Source organism: Mesocricetus auratus, unplaced genomic scaffold, assembly GCF_017639785.1.
Source record: "Mesocricetus auratus isolate SY011 unplaced genomic scaffold, BCM_Maur_2.0 Super-Scaffold_15014, whole genome shotgun sequence".
Classification (NCBI taxonomy): Eukaryota; Metazoa; Chordata; class Mammalia; order Rodentia; family Cricetidae; genus Mesocricetus; species Mesocricetus auratus.
Genome location: NW_024429186.1, coordinates 42,709,315 through 42,723,544, shown reverse-complemented (window position 1 = coordinate 42,723,544; position 14,230 = coordinate 42,709,315).

Sequence of the window (14,230 nt, the reverse complement as noted above, 5' to 3'; positions counted from 1 at the left end):
GTGCCAAGCCCAGAAAAGAACACTCACTGTCTTATAACCCAGGACAGTATTTTACTAGTAGAAGTGCCCCTTCTGTTTAGTCAGGAGTTCCAACCCTCCAAAGTATTCCCAAGAACCTCAGAAGAGTATCTCACAAGCTTTAGTTCTTTAGTCTAGGACGTTCACTTTCCCAATGGTGCTTGGTTGCTGCTCTGCAGGGGCCCTGTTGAAAGTAATTATCAGCGGGAGATAGGATACAGTGTTGCTTGCCCCATGCCCTCACTCCTGTAATCCCAGCCTTTAGGATGCCAAAGCATGAGGGCTCAAGAGTTCTATGCCAGCCTGAATTCTGCAGTGAATTCCAGGTGAGGCTGGCCTCCGTAGTTAGGTCTCAAAAAAAAAAAGTCAATTTTAAAGTGCTGTCACATTCAAAATGTTCTACACCAAGTGCAGCTCCTTGTCATCCACTGCAGCTACTTGTGGTCATATTGTTTGTTTCACTGGTACTATTTAGCAGTACTGTCTACAAAGTGGGAAAGGAGACAGTTGTATCTCCTCAGCATCATATTATATTAGAGAGTCCCTCAGCAAGACTTCTTAAGCCCTAATACAAAGGAAACAGAATTACTCTGCCCCAACTCCTTAGCTTTTGTAGCTGCATCCTATTTATGCCAAGACTTTCCCCTATAGGGTAAATTGCCTGGATAGTCAGCTGTGTGCTCTTCTTAGCCTATAGGGACCTATATATACCTGCAATATGACAATTATCATTATTCCAATTATTTTCCCTGAAAATATAATATCAGTGTAAATATCTGTGTAGATAAAATTAAATGGACTAGATGCAAATAAATTTAGGTGACAAGGATGTTGTCCATGTCTGTCCATAGCTGTATTGGAATCTCAACTTTCGCCTACTTAGATTGCATTATTACATTCTTGTGGTCATTTTAAAAGATGATGTATATCTAGAAGAGGAAGCAAGCTGTAACTAATAGTCTTATATAATCCCTCTTTTCCCAGGTGACCCAACTTCTTGGTGTACTCTACCAAACATTGTAATGAGACTGCTTTGAAAACCCAATAGGGTGATGAATATGAAAGTATATAAAAATATGAGTATTATGATCCCATGTGAAAGATGTGGAATTTTGAAGTGTTAACAAAATTAATCTTGTCCACCTATTTAGCTCTGATTTTTGCTGTGTGTTTCTGTGTCTTGTTCCTCTAAGGACTATGTGGGATTATTTTTATCTATTTATTGCCGTATCCATTAATTTAGTGGTACTTGAACTCAGAGCTCACTCATTCTGGGCAAGTGTTCTGCCACTGAATCACACCTTTAACCCAAGAAAAACTATTTTAGAAGTGATTCATTTTAAGGGACTTTGTGGTGACTTAGCTCAATTCCCTGATTTTTCTTTCTTTCTTTTTTTGTTTTTTGTTTGTTTGGGTTTTTGTTTTCTTGTTTGTTTTTCAGACAGGGTTTCTCTGTGAAACAGTCCTGGCTGTTCTGTAACTCACTCTGTAGATCAGGCTGTCCTCAGACTCACAGAGATCCTCCTGCCTCCGTCTCCCAAGTGCTGGGACTAAGGGCATGCACCACCACTCACTGCCTGGCAACTCCCTGATTTTTCAAATGAGGAAAATGAGGTCCAAAGGAGGAAGGATCATTTAGCTTGTGATTGACAGAACACAAGTTTCTGGTCCGCACAAGTGTTTACTTCACTACATCATAGAAGAGTGTTCTTCAAGATATTCTCTCTCACGTTCTGGGATATCCATACCAACAGGTGTCCAACATGTTCATTTATTGGGTCATTCTTATACCATCTCTCATTTTCTGAGCTTCTACAGTGTTTGTGGAGCTCAGTTTTTATAACAGCAACACAATGGTACCTACTGATTTTTCTGGGTAAGGCACTCTTAGGGAAACTGGAGATAAAGACAACTAGACAGACACACCACTGCATAATAGAGCTTATGGTCCACTGAAATGGTAGACATAAAATTACTGGAATATAGGTGGGAAAAGTAAGCTGCTTTCTGAAGTTTGTAGGATCCACAAACAACACTGATCTGAACAGCGTGTATCTTTAGTTAGGAATATCTACAGGGTTTTCCCCCTCTCTATCCTGAAGTAATATGCAAGTTTCACACTTCCAATAGGTGGTTCTCAAGTTCTCAAACCATGAAAGAACATGTCTGTCTATGTGGATGCTAAGACATACTATGAGGACCTCCCATGTGTCTCAGTTGTCTACCCCAAATTCAAACTATTTGTCTTGAATATTAGTGGCATTCACAATCTAACCATGTTTTTATCGGCATCTGAGCAGGAAAGAGCCAGCTCTAGACTCTTGTGTCTGCCCTTCTATGTTTCCGACCAATGAGAATTCATCCAGTTTGTTGACAATCATTCTAGTTTGAATATTTTGATGAGTTTAGTGATACTATACAAGGGTATGAAAAGCTCTGAAAAATGGAGCTGAGTGCCGTGAGTCAATCTGCCACAGACAAAAACCAAGATATACAACGAAAGGCTATGGTGTAGACAAAATCTGGGTGATCAACCAACTGACAGTTGAAATGTAGCCTGACAGGATCCCATCAAAGACAAGAACAGAGATTAGAAGAGTTCTCGGTGACTTGGAGGCATGGCTCTTCATGACACGATTCCTGCTAATTGACTTAATAGAACATGATTTACATGCAATAAAACAATTTTTTTTACTTTATATGAGTTTGGTGTGTTTTGAGGTATGCATATTCTCTCTTATCTACCACAGCACCAATAGTACCATGTTTTGAAATGCTTTCCCATTTTCTCACCACATATCCTCGCCAACTCCCTCTTCCTGCAGGCCCCAGGTTAGCTACGCTCTGAGATTATCTTTGCTCCAGCAGCAAATATCATAGAAGAACTTTAGCCAGACCTGGAGGCAGACACTTGACCCTGAACCTAGTGACCACAGACCTCATTAATAAGATACAAGACAGACAGGGTTTGGAGAAATGTATCACAGATGGGATCAGAGAGGTTCTGTTGCCTGGTGACAGGAAGGACGAATCAGTTCAAGGAATCAGACATCTACCTTCCAAATGCAAAACAAAAACAAGAAACTTCAGGAACTCACAGGACAGTCTTCCATTAGTCACTAACAATCTCAGAATAGTAGAGCAAAGGTGAGGTGTGGAGCCAAAGCTGGAACTTAGAAAGCTTTGCTAAGAAGTGTGTTAATCCCCAAGGTCCACCCCCAAACTTGGCACACAGGGTACACTGAATGTTATTATCTCTATCATAATATTAAGATCATAACTCTGCAGAGCTTTGGCTTCCTCGGGATGGCCACTTACACAGGAGGAACCAACCTGTCTTTGCAAGTCCTTGTATAAAATTAATCAAGATCTTGTAACTGACTCTGGAGCTTCACAGGCAAGTTCTGACACACTTAACCATAGGAAACTTTATAAGTTTTCCAATAGAAGAGCCAAACAGCTAATGGTCCTGCATTACCCACCAAAAAAGAAAAAAAAAAAAGAAAATCAAAGAGAAACATTACCCACCCGATATTTGGAAAATATGAATTGCCATTGGCTCAGGGCACATGGAAAGAAAACTGAGCTAAGATAAATATTAAGCAATGTGAGACCCTTCTTTCACTTCTGCTTTAATTATTCTATTACAAGTTTTATTTTCAATGCTTATTCTAAAATACCAGATGATTGAAAAAAAGGAAAAGATGCAACTTGCAGTGGAAACTAACATCTAGAGGAAAGATATTTTTGGATGTCCTATTCACTGGCATTTTTAATGTTTGGGTAGTATTTTTCCTCCGATGGAAACCATGGTTGTTTTGAAGAGAGTGATGATGTCATACAAACAGCTTATTAAAGTGAGCGCTTCTGTCCTAAGAGTCATTCTGACATTTTCTTACTTACCTTTCATCACCTGACTGTCTGACTCATGACATGGAGAGGGGTGGGGGAGAGAAAGAGACGCTTTTCCTGTACCATGGAAGCAGAGTTGGATGAAAATGCACAGAAATTCTGGAGCGCTCTCCATCTAACAAGAGCTTCTTGTTTAGAGATGTCTGGCCAGATGTCCAGCAGACTGTGTACAAAGCTTGAAGATGTTTTTCCCCTACAGACAGGAACAAATTTTAAAGTTTGGCTTTAAGTAAATGTTAACTACATAATGTTAATTTGTATAGTGGCTGTAACATCCTCAATTTCTTTAAAACTCCTTCTACGATACAGACTCTTTAGAGTGGAGGGCTGCAAAGGTGGCTTTAGTGGTTAAGAGTGCTGGTTGCTCTTTCAGAAGACCAAGGTTCAATTCCTAGATTCTATGCGGTGGATTACAACCTGTAACTCCAGTTCCAAGGGTCCATTCTGGCCTCCACAGGCACCAGGAATGCACAGGGTGTACAGACAACATGCAGACAGAACACCTATACACATAAAATAAAAGTAAATTTTTTAAAACTCTTAGAGAGGTAGTATACTTTTTACAATTCACCATAATAAAAATCATATTAAATTTAAGCTGATGCAAACTGCATTATGTAATTGCTAATCATCTGCCATGAAGAGATTTAGCATTCTTGCAGTTGAAAAATTATGTATGATGTAAACTTGAAGTCTTAACTCTATAGACAGTGAAGACTAGGTAAAGTTAAAGCTAATTTTTAAGCTAGGTGGAAAGCAATTTTCTCTATTTGTAATTTATTCAAGGTTTTAAGCTTTCACAACCAGATAAGGAAATTGATATGACTTTCCCAGAGAAAACTATATCATCTTTGCCTCTCTGTGATAATGTATTATGTTCAATCTAGCTAGAAAAACATAGTTTAATTTGAAATCAAATTCAAATGATCATTGTTCATAAATATCAAGGTGTCTTATTAGGATGTACTGTTGCTGTGAGGAGACACCATGGTCAAGGCAATTCTTATAAAGAAAATATTTAATTTAGGGGGGGTCACTTACAGTTCAGAGGTTCAGTCCGTTATGGTGGGGAGCATGGAGAAATGCAGGTAGGCCTGCTATTAGAGAAATAGCGAAGTGTCCTACATCTTTCAGGCAACAGGAAGTCAACTGACACACTGGGCGGTATTCTGAGTATATAAAACCTCAAAGCCCACCTCCACAGTGACACACTTCCTCCAACAAGGTCACGCCCACTCAATCAAAGTCACACCTCCTAATAGTGCATCTCCCTATGAGATTATGAGATTATGGGATTATGGGATTATGGAGGCCAATTACATTCAAACTACCACACAAGGCTTTACAGTAACTGTAAGTATCTTAGGGTTTCACATTTCACTTCATCATAGGCCAAGTGTGTTGGCATATGCTATGGCCCTAACTTTCTGGAGGTAGAGCTGAGAAAGTCAGTAGTTCAAGGCCAGTCTGGTCTACATAGAAAGTTGAGGTTAGCCTGAACTACTTGAAATCTGATATAAAAAATGTATATTTGTATGTGAACCTATAATACCTAACAATACTGTTGTATAATCAGTCTACAGGTGGATGACATATATTACCTTAGCATTTGTACATAAAGGAAGGAACAAAAAATACAGACTAATAGGATATCTCTAGACCAGCTTACAAATACTATCAACCTTGAACAACACAGGCTTAAATGTACAGAGCCAGTTACATGAATATGTTCTGTTGTGAGATATGTAGCAATTTGAAAAGGCTTACAGACTGCATAGACATTAAAGAAATTAAGCAAAAGGTATGTCATGAGTGCATAAAATATAATTAGGCAATGATCTAGCTTATCACATACTACCATAAATATGTATAAATCTTATTTAAAGGTTAAAATAACTTTTTTAATCGAAGCATATGGACCTAAACAAGTACAGACACCAACCATGCATGGCTCCATTCACAGTGGAGAGAAATGGAAATAAATGTAAATAAACATAAAGATGCAAATTAAGTCAAATCTGCATACAATGTACATATGCACATATGGTACTGGCATAACCTTGTGCAGCCTCCTGCAGCTACTGATGTGTGCTCTGGTGTCAGAAGTGTCTGATTAAAAGAAAGTTATGTGAAGATAATCATCTCTATGTGAGTAGTAACTCGTGGCTTGCAATGAAAAATAGTCTTTCATAGGCAGGGGAAATGATCAGTGGTAAAATGGTTGTTAGGCAAGCATAAGGACATGAGTTCAAGTCCTCAGAATTCATGTAAAGCTCAATAAGATACTGTATGTTCATAATCTTTGCATTCCTATAGTCAGGTGGGAGGTAGAGACATGAAAATGCCTGGAACCTTGCAGATCAGCTAGTCTGGCATAGACAGTGGCAAACAACCAGAAAGAAACGTCTCAAACAAGGTAGAAAGTGGAGACCAATACCTAAAGTTACCATCTGATCTCCACATGTAAACACACACATAAACACACACACACACACATACACACAGGAGAATGCACAAGCACACATAAACACACACACACACACACACACACTCACACAAACCAACAAAATAAATACTTTAAAACAGAGTTTATGTCGGGCAGCTTTGGTGCCATGAGTTAAACACACCAGCTAGAGAGGTTCTGAGAGATCTCCTGAAAGTGTTCATTTGCTGCTTTTGAAATGCCTTTAGCCAAATTCATGCCACACTTAGAAATACACACTGCTGTTCAAGAGTTGTTAAATAGTTGATAAACCATTTTAGGGCACACCCGTATATTCCAGAGTCCTGAGTTCTCCCAACACCACTATTATAGTAGCTTGAGTAGCAAAGGGTGTGGCATGGTCCAGAACTCTGTTTCTCCTGCTCCCTAACCCTCAACTTAGTTTTTTTTACCTGTTCAATCATTAATTTCTGATGCATACTATGATCATCATAATTCCCACATTGTAGGTTTATCATGGAGCTGGGATGAAAAGGCAGCATGGGCAAAATACACAGCTTAGGTTTAGAATGCTTAAAAAAGAGAGAGGTTGCACTTGTGTATCAGGTACCAAGTCTAAATTATAGAACTGCCCAGATGAAAGGGTTTTCCGGCCCCTTAGTAACTTGAAAATGGCATGCAAGCCTGCAGATTAAAGTAAACTTGTGTTTGACTATCACAGAATGGATACTTAATAGAATGATAGAGGGCCATAATCTAAATCAGCATATTGGTGTGGTGGGGATAGAGGGCAGAGATGGGGAAGGCAGACTCACAAACATATCCCTTCTGTTAACTCATGTGCTGCCTTAGTGATGGTGAGGTCATTTACTTTTGAAATGAGTGAATTTAACAACTTAAACTTAAATCTACAGGTGAAGAAATATGATGAAAACTTGCAGGTGTCTGGACCAGGAGGATGTTACCACTGATTTTCAGAGCTGAAACTCTCACCCCTTTCTCTATGTCTTCCCTTTCTAGAACCTTCTCCTAGCTGTGACTTTTGAGAGTCCCCTTGCTGACTGTGATGTTAGCATATCCAAGAGTCACTTTCATCTCTAGTCAAAGAAGCACTTTATCATTCCTCATCTCAGAAAATTTAAACCTTCTGCTTTGTTCACCAAGATTTGAACTCCTGGACTTGAAAGGATATCTCATTTTAAAAAAATCATTAGACATAATTTCATAAAGAATATGCAAATTTACTCAAAAATTGAACAAAAAGTGCAGAGTTTATACAACCTTTCCTTCTGTACACTTCAAATCCTGCTGAACTGTCTTGGCACCCTTGCCAGAGACAGAGTGACTATCTCATGTGTCTGTTTCTGGACTGTCGAGTTTTGCAATTCTAATCATTTGCTCTTTGCCAACAGCACACTGTCTTGATAACTATAGTTTTATAGCAGGTCCTGGTCAGGTGGTGCTACCCTTTTGATCTGCCCCTCTTCTCCTGTAGTCCTGTTCCGGTCTTCTTTACTGCATTCATTTTAGGACTAGTTTGCTGATAACCACAAAGCAAGTTGTCGGAGGTTTTATTACACTGCACTGAATCTACTGCCCAACTGGGTAGAAGAACTACTTAATCATGGGGGGTTTTCCTATTCTTTAATGTGAAAAGCCTCTCCATTTCTTTAGATTTCCTTTGTTCTTTCATCATCAGAATTTTGTAGTTTGCATCCTGTGAGTCATATACATGCTCTGTTACATTTATTCTCAGGCATAGCTCCATTTTTTTTTTTTAGTGCTAGTATAAATGAGGCTGTTCTAAACTCAAATCTAGTTGTTTATTTTTCCATGTACAGAAGAGATTAATTTATATATTAAATGTATCCTGCAACCTTGTTATAATGGCTAATTTGTTTCGGGAGTCTTTATATACATGTGTGCTCAAATGTTTGTGTATGTGTGTGCATGTGTGTGTGTGTGTGTGTGCGCGCGTGCACGCGCGTGCGTGCGCCAGCGTGCACGTGCCCAACTATGCATGCATGTGTGGGGATCAGAGGTTGGCACCAGGAGTCTTCTACTACTTTCCAATCTTCTATTTTTTTTTTAATTTTGAGACAGGGACTCTCACTGAGCCTAGAGCTCTCTGTTGTCTAGGTTAGCTGGCCAGTGAAACCCCAGGATCTGCTCGTCTGGGCTTCCCTAGCCTAGGGTTACAGGTGTGTGCCACCTCGCCTGGCCTGGCTGTTACATGGTCTCTGGGGATCCAAACTTCGGCTCTCAAGCTTGCATGGCAAACACTTTATCCACTAAGCCATATCCCCAGCTCCGTATTCTACTTCAAAAACTTTCGTGGTTGCCTTGGAGTTTGCAACATACATTTATGACTAATCCAGGTCCACTTCCAAATTTTACCCTGCCTCACTGGTAATGCAAGCAGCCTATACCAGTTTCCTGTTCCTCCCTTCCATCCATTTTCACAACGGTGTCGCTCATTCACTCTTCCATAAGCAAGAAGTCAGAATACTTTTCTCTACTTGTTTTCTAGACAAAGTGTTCCGTGTTAGAGCAATTAAAGGTAAGAAAAAAAAAGTGTTTCCTTTTCCTTTGGCTCCTTCTGTGGTTCCTTGCCTTGGTTCCTTTTTGGTTTTTACGAGGTTTCAAGTTTCTGATCTATGCTATTTTCAAGATCTTCCAGTGTTTTGTACAAGGCAGGTCTGCTGGCAGCAGCTTGCCTTCATTTTGTTTGCCTAAGAAAGTTACTAGACATCGTTCTGAAGAAAGGAAGGCACTTTGACTCTTCTATACTTTTGAAAGATAATTTGGCCAAGCATAGAATTTTGTGTTTCCTCCCAAAGTTTTAAGTATTTCATCCCACTGTCGTCTTGCTAGAATGGCTTTGACGAAAAGGTTGACGTAGCTCTCATCTTTGCTTCTGTGTAGGTAAATAGTTTCCTCGTACATCTCTTTATTCTCAGCCTTTTCTTCCTAACTCGTCTTCTCTGAATTCTCCAGTTTAAACACACTAATCCTGAGTGCCAATTATTTTTTCAATTTTTATGGTTGATTTCTCTGAGATTCCAGCATCTATGGCTTGACTTTTATCACTGTTTTGAAAATTGTGAGCTTCTGATAACCCCCTTCTCCTGTTACAGCTTAGCTTTATATTTTGTCCTATGCTCAGTTGTTGGGAATTATTCTGCCTTTTTTTTTCAGTTCTAGAAGTTTGTATTGACATATCTTCAAACTCATGAATTCTTTTGTGTGTGTGTGTGTGTGTGTGTGTGTGTGTGTGTGTGTGTGTGTGTCTGGGTCCAGTCTATTGATGAGCCCAAAACAGGCATTCTATTTCTATTTCCAGTACTTGCAGTTATTCTTTTTTATTGGTTTTTCGAGACAGGGTTTCTCTGTGGCTTTGGAGGCTGTCCTGGAACTAACTCTTGTAGACCAGGCTTGTCTCGAGCTCACAGAGATCCACCTGCCTCTGCCTCCCGAGTGCTGGGATTAAAGGTGTGCGCCACCACCGGCCCGCCTTGCAGTTGTTCTTAAGCCTTCTATACTATGCTTGCATTACTCGTCTGATATTGCCTTCTTTCCATATTTTCTATTATAGTCCTTAATGTATTAACTGACTATTTTACATTTCTGGTCTCTTCTACATTTCAGTCTGATTCTGGTGTTTTGGTTATCAGTTCAGATCATGCCTGGCGTGTGTGTGTGTGTGTGTGTGTGTGTGTGTGTGTGTGTGTACACCTGTGGAGGATATACACGCATGGGTGTACATGTGCTTGCAGAGGTCACAGGTTGACATTCGGTGTCTTCTTCAGGCGCTCTCCACCTTATTTTTTTGAGACAGAGTCTCCCACCAATTTGGCTAGACTTGCTAGTCAGTGAACCCCAAGACTCCTCCTGTCTCCACCTTCCAGCATTGGGGTTACAGAAGCACGCTACTCTCTGCACAGTCTGTGGGACTGAACACAACTCCACATGTCTGAGCCATAAGCACTTTACCAACTGAGCTATCTGTCCAACCTCTTCCTCTTTCTTTTTTCTCTTTTTGCCTTGGCACTTCTTATTTCAATACAGATGAACTATATTAGGAGTGTAGTAGGCAGGCCTATAGTTTACAGTTTCAATCTGACTAAGAGTTAAGCTATTACTATTTGCTGTAACAACCAGAGACTAAAATTTCCTCTTGTGTCTATGTTTTCATTTGCCACGTTGTCTTCGGGTGTCCCTAAACACTCCTACAACTGGGTGAGAGGCTTGAGTTCTTTTAGGTGTACTGTTCTGCTATTATACAGACACTCTGATGTGGTGGTAAGGGTAGGGCAGTGTTCTGTAGTCCTATGATTGGTTCTCAGGCACTCTAATGTGGTGGTAAGGGGAGAAGACAGGGCTGTGTTTTGTAGTTCTATGATTAGGTCTCAGTTCTGTTGTTACTTGGAGCTGAGTAACTACTACATGCAATATTACAACTGGGTGGAAATCGGTGTTTCCATTCACTTAGATTAATTTGATTTTGGTAGACCCCAGTTGGTAAGGCACCAATAAAATCATTTTCCTGGAGGGCTGTTGAGCCTAGTTAAGAAGGAGAGAACTAGAAGTTTTATTTCTTTATTTTCTCTTGTGTTTTAAGGCTAGCATATAAAGTAGTGGGTCTTACTGAGACACGTTTACACATATGTATCATCATGCTTCATTCCCTACCCACCTGCCTTTCCTGTCCCCCATCAGCTGGTTTCCCTCCTTCCTCACAGCTCCTCCCCTGCTTTCGTGTCGCATCTATTTCATTGCCCTCTCTTGTTCCCCCTCCATGCTCCTTACAGACTCCCCTTAAACCTTTTTCTTCCCTCTACTAGTCTAAAGGCATATTTAAGGTCTCTCTCTCTCCCACACATACCACATATGCACATGCATGTGTGCCCCTTTGACAAAAGCATAAGGATAACTCACTCAGATTTTCATAGCAGCATCTGGTTGAGGGCAGCTCAACAAGGTTAAAACAGTAAACCTCAAGGAAAGTCTATAGGCGAGAGTATCTGGAGTCTTGACTTCTCAAGTTGTTTCACACTGAGCCTGGTAGATTCCTGGTCTGCAGTTTCAAGTGCTCCTGCTGATGATACATTTCTGTCTGTGCTACTGGCTCTGCTCCAGGTAAATTAATGTGCTGCGTAGTTTTATGTCAACTTGACCCAAGCTAAAGTTATCTGAGAGGAAGGAAACTCAATTAAGAAAAAGCTTTCATAAGATTGACCTGTGGGTAAGCCTATAAGGCAATTTTCTTAATTAGTGATTGATGGGAGAGGCCCCAGACCATTGTGGGTGGTGTCATCCCTGGACTGGTGGTCCTGAGTTCTATAAGAAAGCAGGCTGAGCAAGCCATGAAGAGCAAACCAGTAAGTGGCACCCCTCCATGGCCTCTGCGTCAGCTCCTGCCTCTGGGTTCCTGTGCTGCTTGAATTCCTGTTGTGATTTCTTTCGATGATAAGCAGTGATTTGGAAGCATAAGCCAAATTAACCCTTTCCTCCCCAACTTGCTTTGATCATGGTGTTTCATCACGGTGACAACCCTAACTAGAACAGCTATGAGCTGTGGTCATCTACATCTGCCTGTCTCTCTAACTTTGGGGACAGTAGTTCCTCTGTGACTTTGATTCTGATTAAATACTTATTGATTTCAGTTTGATGAGCTTTTTTTCTTGTCATAGAAGTGGAAATGGCAATTTGTGGGTTTTGTCTTTGGTGGTACTGAATATTAAATCTAGGGCATGCTGGGCAAGAGCTCTGCCATTGAGTTACACCCCCAGCAACAGGCTCTTTTCTTTTTCCTTCTCTTTCTTTCTTTCTTTCTTTCTTCCCTCCTTCCTTCCTTCCTTTCTTCCTTTCTTCCCTTCCTTCCTCCTTCCCTCCCTCCCTTGCTTCCTTCCTTTCTTTCTTCCCTTCCTTCCTTCCTCCCTCCCTTCCTTTCCTTTCCTTTTTGTTTTTCAGACAGAGTTTCTCTGTGTAGCTCTGGCTGTCCTGGAACTCACTCCATAGACCAGGCTGGCCTCAAACTCACAAAGATCCGCCTGCCTTTGCCTCCCTCGTGTTGGGATTAAAGGCACATGCACAATCACTGCCCAGCTTCCTGTGTTCTTTCCTCGTGGGACAGAAAACAGGAAGTCCTTTAGCATTTCTTTGTGAATCCTTTTTTAAGAAGCCTATCTGGGGCATTCACATAGGGCAAAGGGGAAAGCACCTGCTGTGCATACCCAATGACCCAAGCTCCATCTCTGGATGGGGAGAAAGAACTGGCTCCTGAAAGTTGTCCTCTGACCTCCGTGAGTGTCACTAGCTGAATTAGCCAGTGCTACTTTCAGATGTTCTCTTTGTATTTTCCATAAATTCAGATCATATAAATCTTTACTTTGTTTTGATTCTTGTAAAGAAAAAATGTTTAGTGCCTCAATTTTCTAAACACATTCCTTCCAAATCATGTACTTTTATCACTACCGTTATAAATACATAGAAGGAGGAGAAGGAGCAGAAGCAGGGAGGAAGAGGAGGGAAAGGACCAGCAACAGCAAAGGACAATGCTAAGCCACACATCACTTGTTAACACTTATCTTTCCCACACGGTTTGTTGTATTTTAAACTGTGGGCACCTGGTGTATTTCACTTTCAAAAGGCTCATTGCTCCATGTTTTTTGTAGCAAATTAAATTTAGTTTTACTCTGACTCCATGTGAATCACTGCAAATTGGGTTAAAGGTCAATGAAGTGATTTTGCAATGTTTCTTAAACTCCTTAGTAAGTTCTGCAAAGTGAGTTGGAGTGGACCTTGGACACTGGTGAAGATTATGAAGTGATGAAATAAGACTGCTCACCCACATGTAGTTATTTGGTTGCAACCCAAATGCATGTGTTAATAGCCAGCTTATAACAAAAGTGATTTTGGTTTTATTCAATAAGAAAATTTGCCTTTCAGGGTTTGGTTGTTAGCAGGATAATCTGAATTAGGAGATAGTATTTGGCACCTTTGTAATTGTGCTAAAACTACTTGGTTAAATATTACTGCTCTCCATGTTGGTGTCTATTTATTATACCCACCCACAAAATATCATATTTTATACATTTTTACACAGCAAAATGGGAGTTTGACAAAATTGTAATATATATTCAAAAATATCTTGTTCACTGAATTATCATTCAGTTTAAACTATTTGAAATCATTTTAAAAACTTTTAGAAACAATAAAAAACTTTTAAGTGAGTTAAATCTGCTATTACTCAATGTTCATACTTTAATTTTAAAAATGTTATATTCTCTAGCTATGATCCTTGGCCAGAGAGAATTGCTTAAGAGTTATAAGAAAGGAAATGATTGAGGATTTCAGGAACTGTAATTTATGCAGATGGAAACACTCTGGGAAGTTATGATGTTAGAAAAAAAGAGAGTCTAGAAGCATTTCCACTAGCATAATTGGCATTTTTGAATAGTTGAAACTGGTTAAAAGTACAGAAGCCCAACTAATTGCTGCTGCAGACACATGAATTTGGGGATAATAAAAACAAGACCACCAGAATTTATTGATGGCTTCCTACTGCCATATATTGTTTCAAGTGTTTTGCATGTATGATAATCATCCATAGTTCTGTTGCATAAATGCCATCTCTCCATTTTACAAGTGCATAAACTAAGGCACAAAGCGGTTACCTGATTGTGAGTGCTAGTGCTTAGAACCAAGCTCACTCTAAATTCTGGAGTCATTGTTCTGAACACTGCATTTTCAGGGTGCTCCACTAGAAAAATATTTCCATGATTAAAAACAAATGGAAGACAAGTCATTATTTTTGGTCTTTTCCTCTTTTCAGATACGCCCTGTAGCTCTTTT